This window comes from Mustela erminea, chromosome 2 (genome assembly GCF_009829155.1).
Source record: "Mustela erminea isolate mMusErm1 chromosome 2, mMusErm1.Pri, whole genome shotgun sequence".
In the NCBI taxonomy this organism is placed as follows: Eukaryota; Metazoa; Chordata; class Mammalia; order Carnivora; family Mustelidae; genus Mustela; species Mustela erminea.
The window spans coordinates 42,553,354-42,573,912 of NC_045615.1; the positions used below are offsets into that span (position 1 = coordinate 42,553,354).

Consider the following 20,559-nt stretch of genomic DNA (forward strand, 5'->3'; position numbering starts at 1 on the left):
AAAAGTGCGCGGGCCTGCGGTCCCTCCTCGCGGGGTGCGGGGACGCCCGTCCGCTACGCGCGCCGCCGCGCGGGGGAGGCGAGGCCAGAGGGTCCGCGCCGCCGCAGCCGCCGCCTTGGTCCCGGGCTACGTCCAATGACTTTGACGGAGGCGGGGGGAAACCCGGGGCCGCCAGGGTGCCAGGAGGGCGCTGGGGCTGTTGGAGGTCAGAGGCGGAGAAAAGAGAACCGAGACTGCCAGCGGCCCCGGTGAGTGAATTCCCGGAGCACGGAGGAAGATTTCACAATCGGTGGCTAGTTACCCAACCAGTATTTTCTTGAAGCTTTGGCATTCAAAGCCTCCCGTTCCCGGACACGCAGTCTTTAAATTCCCCTTCTCCCTTCCTCTCCATCCTTGGGAGCTCAGATTCATGCTTCTCCCCGCGCCGGGCTCCAACACTTAATCACCCGCTCGCGGTTATCTCCAGGGTCCGCGCCCATCCGCCTGTCTATGCTGTCCGATATTAAAATAGCTTACCAGTCACTATCCAGACCAACAGAGCAAAATTTCGCCTGAGGAGCAAAAAAGGACTTTTTTTTTTTCAATCCTGAGGCTGTCCCCGGTGGTTCACTGACTGGAGCACCTATTGTCGAGTCCATATTCTGACCATGAAAGATGGGGGTCTCCCACTTATCTCGAGGATTTTGAATCCGAACCCTAACCTTGCTCTGTTCCATCCCTGGAACTTCCATCTCAAAGTAATTCCAAAAACAGTCTAAGATCGACTTTTTTCATTGCCAGAAAACTAGTTTCATTCAGAAACTACTGAAGAATGTTTATAAGGGAAACAAACTACCTTTTAAAACTTAAACTGCCTTGGGGCGCCTGGGTGGCTCAGTCGTTAAATGTCCCCCCCCTTTGGCTGGGGTCATGATGCCAGAGTCCTAGGATGGGGCTCCCTGCTCAGCGGGAAGCCCTCCATCTCCCATTCCCCCTGCTTGTGTTCCCTCTCTTGCTGTGTCTCTGTCAAGTAAATGAATAAAATCTTTAAAAAAAAAAAAAAAACTAAACTGCCTTAATAATATCCATACAGTACAGTTTATATTCATAATTACATTTGATCTTAACAGATTAAGGCTGAGAAAGCATTCTTGTTTCTCTTTTTAAAGAGGAGGAAATGCCATGTAAATTGTGACACAACTGAGGTTTGAAATGAGAATTTTACCATAAATCCAGGGTTTCTTCTCTTGCCCTATTTCACATTCCTAATCCTCATTAAAGTTTCTGATATTAGGCAAATTTAAAAGGCGTGAATGTGATCTTGAGAGGGTGGAGTCTAATTTTCTATACAGGTTACCGACTATGCAGACATTTCTCTCTCACCCTAATGATCAGGCTCTGCGGTTCCCTGAAAAGGCTTTCTTCTTATTAAAAAATCCCCACCTCTCTTCCTCATGAGTTCTCAATTGTGTACCTAAGAAAAATTCTTTGCAGTACCTTTCCCCGAATCTAATAAACTCTATATGTCTTTAGTTGACCTGTCTAGATTGATGTTATTGCTTTGTAATCCCAAAGCCAATTAGAATATTCTGGCTGTCAGGTAGAAATCATTTATTTACCCACAAGTTACTACCAGTGTCATCTATGTATAATAAAGACTCATAAATGTTTTCAAGGCCCTTTTAAATATATCTTTTCATCTGAATCTCATAATGATACATGAAATAAATAGTTCTGATATCATTACCCCTCCAGCTCAAGTGATTGGAGAATTTATCTCAAATCACATGGAGACAAATTTAGATTAGATTCCAAGACTTGTCAGTCAGTCTGCATTTTGTTTGGCATAAGACCTCCTACAACTCATTACAAAACCCATTTTTTTTTAAGATTATTTATTTATTTATTAAGATCACAAGTAGGCAGAGAGAGAGAGGAGGAAGCAGGCTCCCCGCTGAGCAGAGAGCCCAATGTGGGGCTCGATCCCAGGAACCTGGGATCATGACCTGAGCCGAAGGCAGAGGCTTTAACCCACTGAGCCACCCAAGTGCCCCCAAAACCTATTTTTTAAGGTTAGAAAACAAGCTGGACACCTGGGAGGCTCAGTCGGTTAAGTGTCTGCTTTCAGCTCAGGTCATGATCTCAGGGTCCTGGGGCTGAGACCTGCCTCATCAGGCTCCCCGCTGAGCAGGGAGCCTGCTTCTCCCTCTGCTTGCTGTTCCCCCTGCTTGTGCTCTCTCTCTCTGACAAATAAAAAAATAAACTCTTAAAAAATAAATAAATAAAATGAGCACAGAATACGGAAAGGTGTTTGGGAAAGGTTAACTTGTGGAAGATATTTATACTTTTGAGCATCTGACTGTAATTCTAAAATGAAGCTATCAAAATTCAGAGTCTGCATCTTTCTCATATAAAGTTCCTTGTAATAATTAAATAAAATAATAAGTAATACATTTGTCAAAAATCACTTAATGAAAATCTAGTACAATCCCTGCACTATTTTATATACCCTTGTAAACACAAATGCCCATTCTTCAAAATTTTTCTATTCTGAAAAGATTTCACTAACATCTGTAATTTTTGAGTAATGTTCTTATTACTTCTTGTGCAAAATAAGAGTAAAATTCTAATTCAACACAGAACAAAGTTTTGAAAACTGAGAATATTTCACTATATGAATATTTCCATTTTAAAAACTAGAATTATTCTTCAACTCAGATACTTCCTGTTGGGGGATGGCCTTCTCAATGGCCTCCAAAAAAAGAGGGGCTGGCTTTTTGCTAGCCCTTTGAGAGAAGGAAGGAGAAAACACCTAACTTCTCTAGGAAGTCATAAAATAAATATACTCACTTATAAAATATCTCCCTTTTCCTTAATAAGTTGACATTGATTTCTCTCATAACCAAAAGAGCTCTAAGATATTTATTGATGGAAAGAAAATTAAATTTCTTAAATAACTCAGAAATTCCAAATGACCTAGAAATATAATATCATAAAATCTTTTAATATTGTATGCCAATAGTTTTATCCCTTATTTAATGCTCATTTTCAGCTTGCCATCTTCCTAATATCCCTCCATACCTATTCAGGGCAATTCATCACCCAACTTCCATGAAGTCTATTCAGAGACTAAACTCATCATCCTGTAATGATTCCAGAAAATAAGATATTCTTGGGAAAATAATTTCAGTGTCCCTTCTGGAGGGAAAGAGGGATGGGAAAGAGAGAGGGAGGGAAGATCGATTAACAAAATCCTCTCCAAATAAAACTGACTATTTCATATGTTGGCCCAAATGGCTGATCTACGCTGATTTCAGGCTTCTTTGTATGTATCTTGGGATTAGAAGCATCAATGTTAAGTTAACTCAGAACAGAAAGTCCACAAAAGTCTTGCTGTTTCTTTAATGTAGAGAATTTATAAATATTTCAGGAACTATTTGGGAAATGGAAGAAGAAAGAGAGAAAGAGACTTTCCCTCCAAGTTGTTTGGTGGACTGTCCCAGAAACAAAGGACCAAACCATGAGGATAATACACGAGGTCAGTTGTTACAGGATAGAACCAAACACGCAAGACTATCAAAGACAAGGCCAACGACTTTCATCTATTACAAGAACTCCATTAAGTGACCGAAAAGGAGACTCCAAATTTGCACACATGCACTGAATGTAGCTGGATGTACATTTCATGAGGGTGTGGATGTTTTTCTCCCTTTGCTGTGAAGTATCTCCTGTCCCTACAACAAAGTAGGCACTAATCAACTATTAGTTATCAAGTGGTGAATTCACTTGCATTTTCAGGACATCGGTTAGGTCTGAAGAAATGGAGTAGAAACACCTGAAGTGGCCGTTGAAGACACGCAATGGGACTTCAAGGGAGAGAAGTCTGCCCTGACTTCCTAACCATGCCACACAACAGCAGACCTCTTTTAAAGATGGAGATGAAGAAATACAGTGCTTGACTTCCAAACTTAAAGAAAACCATGGGTGAACAAGTGGTATTACTTGGCTATCTGTAAGGGTTGTATGGTCTCGTTGGGCAGGAAGGGTATGAAAAGAAGGCAGGATATTTTTTTTTTTTATCAAGTTCCAACTTCTTTGGAACTCCTTGGAAAATATATTGAAATCAAATAATTGCTCAATCTGACTCTGTTGTGTGGCAGGCTGGGTGGAGGGAGTGACCTCTATGTGGCTAGAAAAAGTGAAGTCATGATATGACACAATCCCAGGGATATGAGCTCTATAACTGTGGTTCAGAACTACAATGAGACATCACCTCACACCTGTCAGAATGACTTACAAAAAAGACAAGAAATAACAAATGTTGGCGAGGACGTGGAGAAAAGGGAGCCCTCATGTGTTGTCACTGGCATGGTAAGTTGGTGAAGCCACTGTAGAAAACAGTATGGAGGGTCTGCAAAAAACTGACAATAGAAATACCATGTTCCAGCAATTCCTCTACTGGGTATCTGTCCAAAGAAAGTGAAAACACTAATTCAAAATAATATATACATCGCTATGTTCATTGCTGTGTAATTTCCAGTAGCCCAGTCATGGAAACCATCTAAGTGTTCACCAATGGGAGCATCGATAAAGAAGATGTGTTATCTATATGCATAATGGCCTACTACTTCGCCATAAAGAAGAACAAAGTCTTACATTTGTGACAATATGGATGGAACTTAAGGATATTATGTTAAGTGAAATAAAGCCGGCAGAGAAAAACAAATACCGCATGATTTCGCTTGTATGTCGAATCCAAAAAGCAAAACAAACAGAACACAACAAAATCCAGACTCATAGAGAACAGATTGGTGGTTGCCGGAGACAGAGAGGATTGGAGGCAGGGTTGAAATGGATTGAAAAGTACAAACTTCCAGCTATGAAAGAAATAAGCCATGAAGGTGTAATGTACAGCATAGGGAATACAGTCAATAATGTTATATTAACTTTGTAAGGTCATTTTCCACAGTAAGTGGACGTATTGTGTGGCCATTTTGCAATGCATACAAGTGTGGAATACTTGAAACTAATATCATGTTGTATGTCGATTACACCTTACTAAAAAATAAAATAAAATATATACTATTCATACTTGTGATTTTCAAGTTGAAATTTTTGTTTGTAAGAAGCATGGCTTGAACACTTGTTATATATGGAAATGCTTAAGAAAGTTTAAAGTTCACCATATTTGTAAGCGTATTAGTTATATGGGAGCTATTTGTGAACTCATCATAGTTTTGTTAACTCAAACAACAGAGACATTTAAAGAGGACATGAAGTATTTTACACTTATAAATCTAGCTTGAACTATTTTGTTTTTTTACTTATACTGATTGGCTTGAACTATTTTTTATAAAGATTTTATTTATTTATTTATTTGACAGAGAGAGAGAGGCAGCAGGAGAGGGAACACAGACAAGGGGAGAGGGAGAAGCAGGCTTCCCCCTGAGCAGGAGCCCAATGTGGAGCTCAATCCCAGGACCCTGGGATCATGACCTGAGCCAAAGGCAGAGGCTTAAGGACTGAGCCACGTAGGTGACCCCCACTTGAACTGTTTTAAAGATTAGCTACGTTTGTAAATAGGACAAATGATAGCCAAAGTCTCTTTTAAAGTGATCTATAAATTTTGGTAGATTTATAAACATCTGATGAAACCTAAAACCTTAAGGAAAGACAAGGTTTTTAACTTTGTGAATTTAGTAATCTCGATATTAATCATAAAGCCAAAGTGAACTTCTGAATTACCTCTGCAAACAAAAATTTTCGAGGACATTTTTAAAAAGCCAACGTTAACAAAATTTAATTTGAGTCAGTTAAAAAAAAAAATTGCCACGTCTTTTCCTTCCTCCCCACGTTAACTGCTGCTCTTCCTCTTCAGCTGCCTGTTGCCATCACTTCCTGTCACTTGAGACAGACTCGGCCTCGATGTCAGTCTGCTTAGGTGTGTCCTGTCAGTGCCTTTCTGCTTTTCCTTTGGCTATGGTTTCTGTGAGCTTTCAGTCACTGGTAAAGACCCAACGGTGAATATATTATTTACCATGTGTCAGTTCCAGCCCACATTGATCACTAAAATGATTTGTGCTAAAGCCCAGTTCATATGATGGGATTAAATCCATCGTTTGATGTTGTTTCATGGTTTTCTGCAAAGAGCATCATCAAACCCAGGAACCCTAATCCTTGAGAATCACAGTCTGTTACTTCCCCAATCCTTTGTAAGAACACCAGTTTCTCTGGGGTTAAGGGCTCCAAGCATGCCACTTGACCTCTGGCCTCCTATGTCTGTCCCCATCTGCTGAACCCCTAGTCCCTTCCTCCCATTTGTTGAAGGCTTTGGCACCAGCCCTTAGAAATTCTTCTTTCCAAGATTTTCTAGTAGTCCAGGGGAGTTCACTGTTCCAGAAGCCTCTCCATCCCTTTACCTTCTATTCGCAGAAGATTCCCTCTGCTTTACCTCAGCCCCCTCCTGGACTTGGTCATTACTTAACAGTCATCCAAGCTCTCAGCGATTAACTCGGGCCTCCTGCGTCTTGCTCAGAGTACACTGATTTCCTTCCTCTTTCCCCAATCCATTAGTCATCTCCTTCCTTGTCTTCCTTGCTCATTCAGTACAGATTGAGGCCAATGTTTGGTGCAAGCTGGCATTCACAGGTGGAGGTGTCAGCAGCCCCCAGGGGTCTCATTCTCTCAGCACCATATGGAGAGTTGTACTTGACCCCAAAACTCCTGATTCACCAGGAAAGAGCTCCTTCCTTCTTTTTATAGAAAAACCTAGCTGGGCATGGCCACCAGATAGTCGGAACCTTCCTGCCAGCTGCTGGGGGTGGAGGGGTGGGGTGCTGGGGATGCACAGCCCCTTTCATTCACAATCATATCATTGTAACACCTTTGTTTGGTATTGCCAAACATGGGGTTGAAGACCAGGGCTTTACCTCCAAAGACCTCCCCAATCTCCATAAGGCTTCCCCGTTCTTCAGTATGAACAATTTGTGTTTCCTCACTAGAATAGCATGTAAAATCCCACACAAAAAGCTTCAAGCCCTGCCTCCCCTGAATCAGATTGCTCTACCAAACAGAAATTCTAGACCCACCACTATCTCTTCTCCTCATGTTTCTATTTCTCCTATATGACATTAAATCCCAAACCTAAGAGTGCCCTCCCGCCTGCTTTATAAGAGGACAGCAGTCATTTTTATTCCATTTCTCTCACTAAAGCACCCTCACTCTCCACCATATGTGACCCTCTCACCACGTTGCTCCTGCCCTTGACCATCTCTGCCCCCTCATATCCTCTCAGGTATGACTTTCCTTCTTACTTCACAGAGCACAGTAAAGTCATCTGAAGAAATCCCTACAACTTCCTACTTCTGAATCTCCATCCACACCCATCCTCCTCCCTCTACCACAATAGAAGGGGGAGCCCTTATTGCAGTGTGGCTGGTCTGCCCCCCCACACACACCCCCAGTCAGTCCAGTATGGAACATTGTTCCTCCCTGCATTCTCAGGAACCATGCCCTGCTTATAATGGCTTCTCACTGTACTTTCTGCCACTACAGACCATTCCTACCAATATTTATACCTGCTCAGTCTCTTCCAGTTATTTAAAAAACAAACAACAATATGGACCCTCAGCTCTATGGTCACGTAATCTTCAACAAAACAGGAATAAATATACAGTGGAAAAAAGATAGTCTCTTCAATAAATGGTTCTGGGAAAATTGGACAGCTATGTGTAGAAGAATGAAACCCAACCATTCTCTTACACCACACACAAAGATAAACTCAAAATGGATAAAAGACCTCAACGTGAGGCAGGAATCCATCAGAATTCTAGAGGAGAACATAGGCAGTAACCTGTTTGACATTGGCCACAGCAACTTCTTTCAAGACATATCTCCAAAGGTAAAGGAAACAAAAGCGAAAATGAATTTTTGGGACTTCATCCAGATCAAAAGCTTCTGCACAGCAAATGAAACAGTCAACAAAACAAAGAGGCAACCCAGACAATGGGAGAAGATATTCGCAAATGACAATACAGACAAAGGGCTGATATCCAGGATCTATAAAGAACTACTCAAACTCAACACACACAAAACAGATAATCATGTCAAAAAATGGGCAGAAGACATGAACAGACACTTCTGCAAAGAAGACATACAAATGGCTAACAGACACATGAAAAAATGTTCATCATCACTAGCCATCAGGGAGATTCAAATCAAAACCACATTGAGATACCACCTTACACAAATTAGAATGGCCAAAATTAACAAGACAGTAAACAATGTGTGTTGGAGGGGATGCGGAGAAAGGGAAACCCTCTTACACTGTTGGTGGGAATGCAAGTTGGTGCAGCCACTTTGGAAAACAGTGTGGATATTCCTTAAGAAATTAAAAATACAGCTTCTATATGACCTTTCAATTGCACTACTGGGTATTTACCCCAAAGATACAGATGTAGTGAAAAGAAGGGCCATCTGTACCCCAATGTTCATAGCAGCAATGGCCACAGTCGCCAAACTGTGGAAAGAACCAAGATGCCCTTCAATAGATGAATGGATAAGGAAGATGTTGTCCATATATACTATGGAGTATTATGCCTCCATCAGAAAGATGAACACCCAACTTTTGTATCAACATGGACAGGACTGCAAGAGATTATGCTGAGTGAAATAAGTCAAGCAGAGAGAGTCAATTATCATATGGTTTCACTTATTTGTGGAGCATAAGAAATAACATGGAGGACATGGGATATGGAGAGGAGAAGGGAGTTGGGGGGAATTGGAGGGGGAGACGAACCATGAGAGACTGTGGACTCTGAAAAACAATCTGAGGGGTTTGGAGGGGTGAGAGGGTGGGTGAGCCTGGTGGTGGGTATTATGGAGGGCATGTATTGCATGGAGCACTGGGTGTGGTGCATAAACACTGAATTCTGGAACACTGAAAAGAAATTAAATAAATAAAAATTTAAAAAAATAAATAGAAAAAAAAAAGCAAACAACAAAAAAATTCATCTCCCTCAAGCTTCTCTCTTTCTCTCTCCCTCTCTCCCCACTTATAGTTCAAATTCTGAAAAGATATTTTATATTCAATGTCCCTATTTCCTCACCTCTTGCCCAGACTGCACTCATCTCCAGTCCAGTTTCCACCCCTATGACCCCAAACAGCAAGAAAGAGGTAAAATTGACTTTAAGTATTTTATTTCACCCAAAATATTATCACTTCAATATGGAATCAATATGTTAAAATGAATGAAACATTTTACGTTCTTGTTTTCATCCTAAGTCTATGAAACCCAGTGCATAGTTTACATTTACAGTAAATCCCAACTAAGACCAACAACATTTCAAGTGTTTGAGAGTCACATGTAGCTAATAGGTACCATTATTGGATAGTACAGATCTAGAATGATCTTTTTTCAGGGCAAAATCTGATCGTGTCACACTACCCCCATATTAAAAATTCTTCTGAGACTTCTGACTTGCTCTTAGCTTGAGGATCTTAAGACCCTGGCAGAGTCTGTGGAATGGCTTCTGCTTAAACTTCTGGTCTCTGTCCCTTCTCCCCATCATCATCTGTGTGCCAGCCACATTGGTCTCTCGGGTTTTCAGACACACAGAGTCTCCACACCCACCGACATCCTTTGCCTATCCCTTTCGTGAATGCCATCCTTTACTAACACGCCCTTCACCATCACTGTCCACTCCACCTGCCTGAGCACTACCTGCCATAGATGTTCTCACTTCTTCGGTCTCAACAACCCTTCACGTCCCATACTCTAAAGCCTTGTTATGTGTTCCTTTCCTTCACAGCATTTATTTCCCTTTCTAACTACCCTCCCACTTGTATGATTAATGTCTGCCTCTCTCACCAGGAAATGAAAAGGAATTTTTTCTTTATTTAGTTCATCAATGTATCTTCAATGGTTATCCAGTAATTTGCACACAATAGGTATTTGATAAAAACCTTTAAATAAATAAATGAGTAAATCAAGATAATCAAGAAAAAGGAACTATAAATTGGGGTACAGAAGGAGAAGTCAGGGAATACTATCAAATTTGGTTTGTCAAATCCAGTTTGGGAATGGAGGAGTGGGAGGAAATTACTCCTGTTGAGACCCTATCTTGTGCCAAGACCTCTGCTCACTGTTTTATGTATGTTTGTTTAATCCTGTAACAAGTCTGTGAGGGGGGCATTATCTTCCTTTTAAATTCAAGGAGGCTCAGAAGGGCTCAGGAACTTGCTAAGTAACAAAGCTGGGATTGGAACCATTATCAGTCTGGTTTCAAAGCCCACAAGCTACGCATTTCACTAGATCTCCACAGACAGGTTCCTATGCTTCATAATCTTGCTACACTTATTCAATGAGAACGTTAGTAAACACTCAAATACTAGAAAACTGAATTTTTGGTCGAATGGGTGTCTGTGTGCCCATTTTGTTGCAAGATTTCTCCTTAATTTCTCTTTCTTCTGTCTTGTTGTTGGTTGTTGCAAGATTTCTTTACACAGATGTGGCCCAAATGCATGGCGCAATTCAAGGATGATTGCCACATGGGAGAGTCGTAAGTGGAGTCAACGTTGCCTACAATGATGTCACTTGCTCTGGTAAGTCCAAGAAGAAAGTTAAATGATAAATGAATCATGGCTTGAAACCCCAGGACACTGAAATCCCAGTTGATTTTCTGTCCTGTTTGAGCAAGGTCATGTATCCAATGCGCTAACAGAATGCTTGGTCTTCAGAGAGAGATCAATAATTATTAGCTATTATTATCATCATTATCATTGGAGCTTCTCACTTTCTGTCCTACAGAAGCATACAGGTTCTTAAAAATATTCGATGCTGGCTCTGAAAGACTCCCTCCGAGTCGTGGCCATAAATCAGCTCCTGGAGTGATCCAGGGCACCCACCAACCGTGGCCCAGGTAGCACACACCCAAAGCTGAACTGACTGATTTCCAGGGCTCCACGCACCTGGTTGTGCCCCATCTCCACAGCCTGATGGGGACTGGGCCTATTGAGGGTTGGTGCTGTGTCTCTTGCACATGTTAGCTTTATGACCCAGCAGATCACAAGTCCTAGTTTTCACATGTATTAAATGGCGTGGGTGGGGGAACAGGATGATGCTTATCCAGAAGACAGCACCCAGAACCTGGTAAAGGCTCAGTGTTATATGTTCTTGTTAGGAAAGGCCCTAGGATTTAGACTATGGGAACTTCGACCACTCCAGTTTGCTGGAGGTTGTGCCAGTCCAATCAAGTTGCTGACAGGGCAGGATGCAAATAATGAGGACATCTGTCCTGGGGAAAAGAATATCCCATAGTCATTTCTGGTTCTGGTCACCTTTAATTTCCTGATTCAAGGAGCTCCTACCCTGACCCCCCAAGAACCTTGTGGGCTTTCTGATGACATCCCCAGGTACGGAGGGAGCAGTGGGAATACCACCTCACCAGTGTGAGCATGCTATGCTCAGTCCAGTGGGTTCGAGTCCTACCTTAACTGTTCATCTGTCGAAAGGTCCAGACTGTCTATTGGAAAGTTAGAATGCAATAGTTCTTGTCTGTTGTGAGAAAAATATTTCAGAGTGATTTTAAAACTTTCCTGACATCAGGAAGATAGCACAGGAAGGCAGTGTGGTGCAGTGGTTACGAGAGATGGTGAGTCCTATTGCTAACTGCACCATTGCACCCGAGTCTTGTCCCTGAGAAGTGAATGTCAGAGAGTCATGGAAATCAGGCAAGGCCCGGGCAGGACTCATGTGGTACCAGCATCTATAAACACGACATATGGGTTACTTGGTAAGTAGAGCCAAATGAATAAATGTGCTTGTTTTATGGAAAATCAACTGGAGAAGCACAACTGTCTGTAAATACCTGAGCACAAACATTAGGCAAAAGTAGGTAACCATGGGGGAATTGAGAAGAGAAAGGGGAATTGTTGGTCAGTTGACTGAGGAACTTTTAGACATAAAATCATACAGCTTCAGGGATGCCTGGGTGGCTCAGTCAGTTAAGCTGCTGCCTTCAGCTCAGGTCATGATCCCAGAGTCCTGGGATCTAGCTCAGCTGTGGGCTCCCTGTTTGGTGGGAAGCCTGCTCTCCCTCTCCACTCCCTCTGCTTCTGTTCCCGCTCTCCTCTTGCTGTCTCTCTCTTTGCCAAATACATAAATACAATCTTTTTTTATTTTTTTAAATCACACAGCTTCAAAGCTGCGTTGACAAATAATAAAAATTCAAAAGAGAAAATTAAACAATGTGAATGGATATGGACTTCTGGGTAAATTTTTTCCCTCACTCTCCTAAAAAGCATTTGTTTCTGATCTTAAGAGAACTGCTAGGGAAATTATCAGATAGATGAATACTGTTCAAAGGATCAGCCCGCAAACCCGTCTAGTCTCTGACCCACTGAGCTCTATAACCCAGAGCACAAGGAGACACTTGATTCAGTGTAGACCGAATATAAAATCACTAACGCTCCCCATTACTTTACTTTCAAAAAGGCAGACATTATCAAGCAAGAATTGTTCCTGAGGGACCCGGAAAAGACAAACTGGCCAACAATTCTCTATGGAAATTGTGCCAGAAACAGCATTCATTTGTACTAATAAGCCCCTTTGATAAAAAGCACATACACTGGGGCGCCTGGGTGGCTCCGTGGGTTAAGCCTCTGCCTTCAGCTCGGGTCATGGTCTCAGGGTCCTGGGATCGAGCCCCATGCCGGGCTCTCTGCTCAGCAGGGAGCCTGCTTCCCCCTCTCTCTCTGCCTGCCTCTCTGCCTGCTTGTGATCTCTCTCTCTGTTAAATAAAACTTTAAAAAAAAAAAAAAAAAGAAAAAAGCACATACACTAAGAAATGCAATTATTATTGGGCTTTCTGACTTTGATATGAACATTGTTTCCTTCTGGGATGAGCTCAGTTTCCCTCAGAAAGTAAGGGTGTTGCTGGAATGAGTAAAGGTCAGAGCATTGCCTCCTGCAGGTTCAGCTGGAACAGAAAAGGGAAAGTATTGGGGAAGAAGGGGAATCCCATCAGAAGTAGAGAATCGAGTCCAGGAAATAGGAGGGGACAGAAAAAGGAGGTGGGGAGAAACCCAGTTCATGAAACCTGCATTTGTGGAGGCTTTTTACCTCCTCATTACGGGATGGCTACAGCCCTAGTCTGTGAGCCCAACAGTGACTTACCATTACTCCCTTTCACAGGAGAGAGCCATGGGACTTGGCTTTGGGAAGGAAAGGGGCATGGCTCTCTTTTCCAAGAATGAAGGATAGGTCTGCCAGGAGATGTTTCCCTGGTGTTCGCAGAAACACTAGAAGAGTTGTTCTGTTTCAAACCTCAGAAACTTGCACAACTGGGCCCACGCCAGCTATGCCAGGAACCAGGATGGGTGACTCTGTTTGGCTCCGGCTGTCCAGTGAGCAGCTACCTTATTTGCTCTTGCATAATATGTATCACAGAAATTTCAGTTTTAGGAAACGAAAGTGACTGTGGAGAACCCAGACTTCCTCTGGTATGGAAATTGTCCCTTGTCTTGTCTGGCATGCTGCCATCTGTCCAGGAAGCAGATTCCGAAAGGTTTTATGGAGGGAAAGTGGAAAGAGGCAACTATCAAGCTCCCACTGGGGGCCAGGTAGACTCTTTCAGTCAACACATGCTTATTTAGCATGTCTTTTCATCAGGCACAGTGCTGGTTGGTAGGGGGACCAGCACAAAAGCCATGGCCTCTGACCTCAAGAAGCTTGCAGTTGTGAGGAAGAGACAAATTGAGCGAGTAGTTCCAGGAGGGACAACCTGAATCTGAACAACATGACTCATGAGGCACAAGTCTCTTAACATCCCTATGAAAGAATTATGACCCCGTTTTGCAGATTGGCAGCCTGAGGCTCATAGACATTAGAGAGGCATCGTCAGGATTTGAACCACTGATATCTAATTCCAAAGACCATGTTCTTTCTCTAGGTTGAGTTGAGGATCTGCCATTTGTAGGTCACCAGAGTGAGAGCCTGAATAACAATTTACTCTTTTACAAGACTTTCATACCCTCAAAGGGAGAAGAGCTGCACAAATGGATCTATTTACCGGGAGTATTAGAATGGGAAGCCACAGGAAATGTGGATGGGTGGGTGGCCCTTACTGGGTGGGTGGCCTCAAGTGTGTCATTCAGTATTTCAGGGCCTCAGGTGCTTGGGAACATTGCCTCTTTAAGGGGTTATTGAAAGGTTAAATTAGGGGTGCCTGGGTGGCTCAGTTGGTAAAGCGTCTGCCTTCAGCTCAGGTCATGGTCCCAGGGTCCTGGGATCGAGCCCCTCGTTGGGCTTTCTGTTCAGCATGGAATCCCTCTCTCTGCCCCACCCCCGTGCTCTCTCTCTCTCTCAAATAAGTAAATGAAATCTTTAAAATAAAGGTTAAATTAGATGGTAGAGGTGAAAAGCCATCTGTAAACTCCAACCACTGTCCTCATGCCTATTACTATTATGGCTTTTCAGCTTGGAAGACAGGACACCTCCCTTGGAGCAAAGGACAGGGGTGCTTGCTGCCCAGTGTGAATGATTTGAGTTCCCTAGTGTCAAGGTTCCTCTCTCATCACCTGAGCCCCTGAGCAGAAGTCACCTGGCCATCTTCATGCTGCCCTGTGGGAGTCTGGGCTCGGTGAGCCATGCAGAATGTTGACCTGCCAGCAGCTGTTCTGCCATCAGTCAATGAGAAGCTTCTCTTTGTCTCTGGGGTCACATGTGTTCTGCCAGCATCTACTGAAATGAGACGGGCTCCTTCGCAATTAGGGCGAAATCTCCAGTACTTCGTTCTTCCTCACAGTGCTGTCTTTGTCTCCCCTTGCTGAGTTCACGGATGACCACGAACTCAGGGGCTTAATACAACACAGGTTTTCTATCTGACAGAGAGCTGGAGGGCAGACACCCCAGATGGGTTTCCTTGCACTAAGAGCAAAGTGTCCTCAGGGCCGCATCTCTTGCTGGAGGCACTAGGGAAAAATTTGTTCCTGTGCCTTCTCTGCCTTTTAGAGGCCACTGCATTCCGTGGCTCGTGCCTCTCTCCTCCATCTTCAAAGCCGGCTGCCCTGTCCCTCCAGCTCTCTCTAGGTCTCTGACTCCTCGGCCTCCTCTCACTTATAAAGACACTGGTGATTACCTTGGGCCTACCCAGATAATCCAGAATGATCTCCCCACCTCAAAACCAGTTGATTAGCCCCCTTAATTCCACCGGCAGTAACCTTCATTCCTCTTTGCCCTGCAACATAATATGTTCACAGCTTCCAGAGGTGAAGTTGTGGACATCTTTCGGGGACCGTAATTCTACCACAAGTTGTGCGGAAAAGAATCCAGAAATTTGATAGTTGATAGAGGGAAGCCACTTTGCTATAGAACATTTACCAGAAAACATCCACGTATCTGATTTCTGGCTGCCTCCTCATCTCTTGCATTTCTCAGGAGAATTTTAACTACCATCAGAGAATAAATACTTATAATATGTTTATGAAGTTGCCTAAGGGAGAAACAGCTCTATGCCAAATTGAGGCCTGTCCTCATGACACACATATTGAGGTTCATATTTAAAACACCGGATTCCACTAAGTGACTTCACATACATTATGCAGCCTAAATTGTATGTCAGACCATTCCAGACATGTCTGGTGAAAATACTGACAGCCATTTTCTCATGACACAGGTAAGACCAGTGGAAATTTTGTTTTGTTGATATGGATTAAGAAACACTCATTTTGTATGATCCTACTTTTTGCTTTAGCATAAAGTTAATTCTACCATGGATCAAATCCTGTCAGCTTGGTGCCTAATGCACCTTGGAATTCGATCATAATCCTGTGACAAAGTTTAACTGCTATAGCCATTCCAATACATGTGATAAGTATATGTAATGCATTTACTACGTGTGTATCTTTTATGTAATGAATTTGTTATGGGCAGCTATCTCTCTCTTAAGTTAAGCAAAAAAAAGTTCCTTCCCATTTTTTCATTCATATCTATTGCATGCCCACTATATGCTAAGCAATGATGCTGAAGAAATACACGTGAACAGAACAAAACTCTCCACCCTCGTGAGCTCAATTCTTGTCAGGAAGAGGGGGAGACCACATGGTAGGCTATGGCTTCACTGGGTCCTCCACTCAGGCTCTTATCCAGATGAAATCCAGGTACCGACTAGGGCTCTCATCACAAGCTAAACTGGGAAAAATTCACCTCCAAGATCCCTCCTGGTTTCAGCCAAATTCATTTACTTACGTTTTGAGTTGAGGTTTTAGCTTCTTGCTTGGGGTCATTGCTGGCTCCTAGACTAAGCCACCTGCAGTTTCTCACCACTTGGGCTTCTCCAACATGACCCCTTACTTTATGACAGCTTTCCCCTTCAAAGACAGCAACAGAGAGAGTTTGCGAGCAAGATGGAGTCTTATACAAAGTAACATATTTATGGGAGTGACAGATATCCCATCACCTTCACCACATTCTATTGGTTACAAGTAAGTCACGGGTCCCCCTACACTTGACAGGAGGATATTATATAAAGGCATAAACACTAGGATTTAGGGATCATGGAGACCACTTTAGTGTCTACCTGCCATATCCTGGGACGGAGGCCCTATTAGAGCTCCTCTTGGAAATTGGCACATTGTCAACTTTGCCCACCGTCTATGGCCAAACTAGACAGTAGGCCAAGCCTGATGATGGGACAAAGAAGTATAGTCTGCCCACAGAGAGGTGCTGTGCACCCCAGGGTAGATAGTGGATGGGATCTACCCTGTGTCCAGTTGAAATCAGTCTGGTCTGAGACCTCTTAGCAGGTCACCAGCATAGAGTGAAAGTGAAAGTTACAGCTGAGTGTGGCGTCCTCTAGAGAGGGAGAGAAGGCGGCCCAGGGCCCAGTCTTATTGTCATTCACTCACAGGGGAATAAGGAGGCCAGGGGAGGAGTTAGAAAAGGAGAGTAATGGGGAACAGAGGAAAACCTCCAGTGGGAGAATTTATAGTAGGAGAGGTTCAAAAAGGAGGGCTGGTCTGTAGCGTCAGATCTCATGAAGAAGTAGAGAAACCACTGCCTTGATGAGAGATGCCAAGTCCCACTATCTTAGAGTCACTGACTTCCTGGTTCAGGTCATCAGCCTATGGCAACGTGAACAGCAAAGAAATAGCTACAACTCAGGGGCTCCTGGGTGGCTCAGTTTGTTGAGCGTCCGACTCGTGGTTTTTGGCTCAGATCATGATCCAGGGCTGTGAGGTTGAGCCCCATGTCCAGCTCCCCATTCAGCAGAGTGTTTCTCTCTGTCTCTCCCTCTGCCCCTCCCCCCTCCTCCCTCCCTAATAAATAAATATGGAACACCTGTGTGGCTCAGTCAGTTAGGCATCCAACTTTTGGTTTAGCTCAGGTCATGATTTCAGGGTGGTGGAACTGAACTCTGCATTGGGTTCCCCACTGGGTGGAGAGTCTGTTTCTCTCGTGCTCTCCCTCTGTCCCTTCCCTCACCCATGTGCACTGGCTCTCTCCCTGTCTCCCTCTAAAATAAATAAATAAATAATCAATCAATCCTCTTAAAAAAAATAGCTACAGCTCAGCTTCCATCTTCTGCTGCTCAGACACATCCTGCTCTGCTGTGTACATGTAAATGTCCTGTCACTCAGCATTGAACTTTCATGAAGTACCTTCTCCAGGCCAGGCACCGGACTGAGCATTTTGGTCAAGAGGAGAAAGAGTTGTGATTCAGGAAGGGACTCAAGTTATCAGGATGTAGGCCCAAAGCAGAAGGCCCCATGGGAAAACTGTCCAAGGGAGCAAGGAGCCCTGCCCCACACCTGAGGTCCTGCTCAGTGGCTGAGGACTGACACAAACCAGCCTGGGCCTCTCCCTACCTGAAGATTCCCTGCCTGCACGTTAGGCCAGCTCTTCTCACAGGAATGACTGAAGAATAAAAGGAAACAAAGCAGTGGAATATAAACTTCTGATTTTAGCAACAAGGTGGGGTTATGACTCAGTTTATTCTCTTAGCTACAAAAGACACAGCCAAGTCTTACCCAGATGACTCACAGCTGCTGGCTCACCTGGGTTTCATGCCACATTAAAGGGCCTGTTGGCCATGTTTTCCCTTTGCAATGACCAACTATCCCAGTTCCTTCAGGACTATTTTGGTTTTAGATCCTGGGCCACTGGGGTGGCTGATCACTCGCCATCATCTCTTCTAGTAGATTCTGCAATGAACTGAAAGGTACTGGTGTGGCAAAAATCTGGATTTCAAGTTAATACATCAGGTAGACCCAACCTCAGATCCATTTGTGTGCTCTGGGACTTCCAAGCTGTGTGATCTTAGAGAAATTACTCTTTATTTTACTCTTTATTTTAAAATGTAAATAATATTTGCTTCATGGGTTCATTAGAAAGTTCTCACTTCACTTTGCTCCGTGACACTGGCCACCACTTTCTTCCCCCAACACAGAGAGCCCACCCTCCCACTTTGCACTTCCTGTTCCTTCTGTCTGGAAGGCATATTCTCAGATGGGCTTTCTTGTCATTCAGGTCTCTGCTGAACTGTTACCTCTTCCCGAGGTCTTCCCTGACCACTCACTCAGGAGGACCTCCCAACACTCCAGGGGGCTTGTCTTGCACCTATTTGATTTCCTTCCTAGTGCTGAACACAATTGGGAATTGTCTTGTTTATGAATATGGTTGGAGCCTTCTAAAATGGCTTTCCCAAATCCCCATCTGCTGATATTCATGTCCTTGTGTCATCCCTCCCCCTGACTTTGGACAGGACTTAGGGACTTGCTTCTAGCAAATGGAATACAGCAAAGCGACGGGACGTCACTTCTGAGCTTACGTTCTAAAAGACGTTAATCCACCCGCCCCCCACTTGCTTGCTCTGATGAAGCTGATCAAATGGAGAGGTGGATGTGGCCAAACACTGAAGCAGCCAGTAGCCAACCACCAGCAAGAAACCACACCAAAGGGCTTGGAAGCAAGTTCTCCCTCAGCGGAGCCTTAATGTGACTGCCTCCTGGCCAGCACCCTGCCTGTGGCCCCTGAGAAACTGTGAGGCAGAAGTCCCAAGCTAAGCCACAGAAACTGTGAGGTAGTAAATGTTGTCACTAAATTCTGAGGTGCACCAATAAATAATTAATACGTGATAATAATTAATACACAGAAGTATTGTTTATTTCCTCCTCTGGAGTGTCCACACCCTGGCGAAAGGGACCATGCCTACCTTGCTCACTTGGGTATGCCCAGAGCAAAACACAAAATATGGCCCATGTGAGATGCTCGATTTCATTGAGTGAGCAGACCAGGAGGTCACAGGCTACCTACAGAGTGTACCAGGGCTAATGAAATAAAAACATCATAAGTGATGTTGTGACGTAGGCCCCTACTGTATGCGGAGATATTGAATGAATAAGTTTGTGAGTGAAAAAACTGAGGCAGAGGTTTGTGTTAGCTGTAGACTATAAGTGGTAGGCTTGGTATTGACACAAGGAGCATGAAATGCCAGTATTTTGTCTAATAGGCACTTAGAAATAATTGTAGCTTTTGAAGTGAGAAAAACAGAATAGTGTGTATATCCCATTTTTTAAACACACACACACACAAAAGTTTGGAAGGAAACATACCAAAATGTTAAGTGCTTCTTAGTGGGTCGTCGGATTATTATGATTCTTTTTTTTTTCCTTTTGATTAAGCGTATTTTCTACAGAAAGGACAACCAACAACAGTGTTTCTGCTTCAAAAGCAGGGAAATGATGGATTTAAAAATCAGTCTCATTTAAGTCATTAAAGATAGAGATGAAGGTTATAACCCAGTGAGGAGAGGAGGGAGGGCAGTGGTTGCTGAGGGCATCATCCCACCTCATTTTGAAAGCAAAACTTCTGGTTGGGTAGGAACACAAACCTCTGGTCCTGGCTATCATGGTATGGCCACCGTCCACATTGCCGAGCTCACTCTGGCCCATCCTGACAGCCATTTTTCTCTGGAACATTTCTCCACCTGCCTCTCAAGTCCCTTTCCTGCTACCACACCAGCCTAGCCTTTATTTTTCTCACACCCACAGCTTTCACAGCCCCTGGAGGCGGCCTCACCTGCAACCCCTACATCGAGGCTGTCCCCCCGCCCCGCATCATTCCCAGTGTCATTTCCAGTGTCCTTCCCTGCAACCTCCTCAGAGCAGCCTTCATGAGAAACCAGGGCCTTCAAGACAGCTCCCGCCTTTCTCCCAGTCCCCAGCAGAAGCTGATTAGACTTCCACTTCCCATCAGGAAGCCGACATTTTACCACAGTGTAACTACAAACTCTTTTTCAAAGTTCTACTTGGAGTTAATCCTGCAATGACCCCTTTCATGACCCCTCCCAAGATTTTGGGCATTCAAGTTAGTAGGGTAAAGTGTTTGTTTGTTTGAAGAGCTCCTCAGTAGTTGACATACCTTTGTGACCATTACTAAAATTTACATTTTTCTGAAATAAAAGCCACGTAGGGAGCACACACTGTTCTTTGCAGGTCAGCCTCCTGGGCTGGCACTATGATGCCCATTCGCTATGGTCGGTGTCAGCACCCCCAACCCTAATATGGAAGCCTGGAGGGAT

At 43.7% G+C, this 20,559-nt stretch overlaps 1 long non-coding RNA gene across 1 annotated transcript; it reads left to right on the plus strand.

Moving 5' to 3' along the window:
* The first annotated feature begins 164 nt into the window (after nucleotides 1-164).
* Nucleotides 165-19,104, plus strand: LOC116584431. Its single transcript, XR_004283197.1, has 3 exons — nucleotides 165-248; nucleotides 10,473-10,582; nucleotides 18,507-19,104. It is a non-coding gene; the product is annotated as an uncharacterized LOC116584431 (long non-coding RNA).
* The last annotated feature ends 1,455 nt before the right edge of the window (nucleotides 19,105-20,559 follow it).